The sequence below is a fragment of the Octopus bimaculoides genome, chromosome 20, assembly GCF_001194135.2.
Source record: "Octopus bimaculoides isolate UCB-OBI-ISO-001 chromosome 20, ASM119413v2, whole genome shotgun sequence".
NCBI lineage: Eukaryota > Metazoa > Mollusca > Cephalopoda > Octopoda > Octopodidae > Octopus > Octopus bimaculoides.
Window position 1 is genome coordinate 4,090,795 of NC_069000.1, and position 2,327 is coordinate 4,093,121.

The following is a 2,327-nucleotide window of genomic DNA, read 5'->3' on the forward strand; positions in this document are numbered from 1 at the left end:
GTGCTGTTGTTGATGCTATGGCTGCGGCTAATTTTGTTGTTGTTGCTAAGGCGGCGAGCTGGAAGAACCGTTAGCACGCCGAGCGAAATGCTTAGCGGTATTTCGTCGGCCGCTACGTTCTGAGTTCAAATTCCGCCGAGGTCGACTTTGCCTTTCATCCTTTCGGGGTCGATTAAATAAGTACTAGTTATGCACTGGGGTCGATATAATCGACTTAATCTGTTTGTCTGTCCTTGTTTGTCCCATCTGTGTGTAGCCCCTTGTGGGCAATAACGAAATAAGAAACGTTAGCACGCCGAGCGAAATGCTTAGCGGTATTTCTCAGTTCAAATTCTGCCGAGGTCGACTTTGCCTTTCATCCTTTCGGGGTCCATAAACTAAGTAAAAGTTGCGTACTGGGGTCGATCTAATCGACTGGCCCCCTCTCCCAAAATTTCGGGCCTTGTGCCTAGAGTAGAAAAAAAACCTTAGCACACCGGGCGAAATGATTTGCGGCATTACGTCCGTCTTCACGTTCTGATTCCAAATTCCGTCGAGGTCGACTTTGCCTTTCATCCAATCGGAATCGATAAAATATGTACCAGTTGCGTATAGGGGGTCAATGTAATCGACAATTCCCCCTTGTGGTCTTGTGCTAAAATTTGAAACTAAGGGAAGATAACTTCCTACCATCAAAATTAATTTCGCAGAAAAGTGAATGCTGATGCTTTACGGAAAATTTTGATGTTTGCGTTGTCACGCAAGATGACGGATGTTTGTCTGTTGCTGTGAGAGTCGGTCTTCTTTGGGTTTTTTTTGTTTTGTTTTGTTTGTTTGTTTTTTGCTGCTGATGCTGTTGATGATGATGATGATGATGATGATGATGATGATGATGATGATGATGATGATGATGATGATGATGTTGTCGAGAAATACGGAATTAATTTATCTGAAAGGTGATTTATCATCTTAAGAAAATATTTCAAGATTTTTCTGTTTTCTATTTTTTTTTTCTCGCAGAAAAGAAAGAAATTAAATATTAGATTTGGATTAAAATTTTTAAAAAAACTTCAAGCTTAAAATGTAAAAAGAAAAGTATATAAAATAGCAAAACATTAAAGAAAATAAGCATGAGAAAAGTTGGAATGAAAACTCTAAGAATAAAGAAGAAGAAGAAGAAGAAGAAGAAGAAGAAGAAGAAGAAGAAGAAGAAGAAGAAGAAGAAGAAGAAGAAGAAGAAGAAGAAGAAGAAGAAGAAGAAGAAGAAGAAGAAGAAGAAGAAGAAGAAGAAGAAGAAGAAGAAGAAGAAGAAGAAGAAGAAGATCGAAAGATAACTTAGGAATGAGAACCCAGTTCGAAATTTCCCCAAGACACCTGATAAAAGGCTGGAGGGTATATCAGCCGAAACGTTGTGTTAGAAACAAATAAGATGAGGACAAATAATCGTCAAATGTAAGTAATGTATATAATTCCTCATCTCTTAAATATAGAATTGGAATGATGATGATGATGATGATGATGATGATGATGATGATGATGATGATGATGATGATGATGATGATGAGGACGATGATGATCATGATCATGATGATGATGATGATGGAGAAACTGAGAAAATTTGGAAAATTCAGGATCGAGGTCAAGATATGAAGAGATTGTAGAAAGCGCACGTGACAAATATTCCTGCCGTAATAGGCCGCACTTGGCACAACACCCATCCTATTACTTAAGATATTTGGAACTGTGACTTGTATTAACGACCTACAAAAAAACACCATCCTGGTTTCTAAAAGAATCTTAAGAAAGATTCTTGAGATTTGAAGAGATTTGTGGTTTCTAAACATGGCTAGAATTCGCAGACATGTGACATACAATGATTTATGGACGTCTATCACATGGAAGAAACTTGTAGAAATTTAGAACAGAAAACTTCTGATATTTCTTCTTCAGTAAGGTATTACGTTAAAGCTCCTCAGTCGGATTTTCTATTTCTGTGAAAATCCTCTGTTATAAAACCAAATCAACGGTCAGGGGAATAGCAAGACTCTAAAATGGGAAATCTAGCACAAACAGACTCTGAACTCGGCCACTGTCAATGTTAACAATCGGATTGGATTTGTTTGTCGATTTATTTGCAAACGGCAAATTGTTATATTCAATGGTGAAAGGCAAATGTGGTAGCATTATAAGGTCACAGGTTAGAACACACAGCTTATAACTTATTCGAGAATTAAATTTGCATTTATAACTACATCTATAGGGAGCAGACAACGACACTTCCACACGAACATGGATATATCCGCGTACACACACACACAAACAAATATACACACATACATATATATATA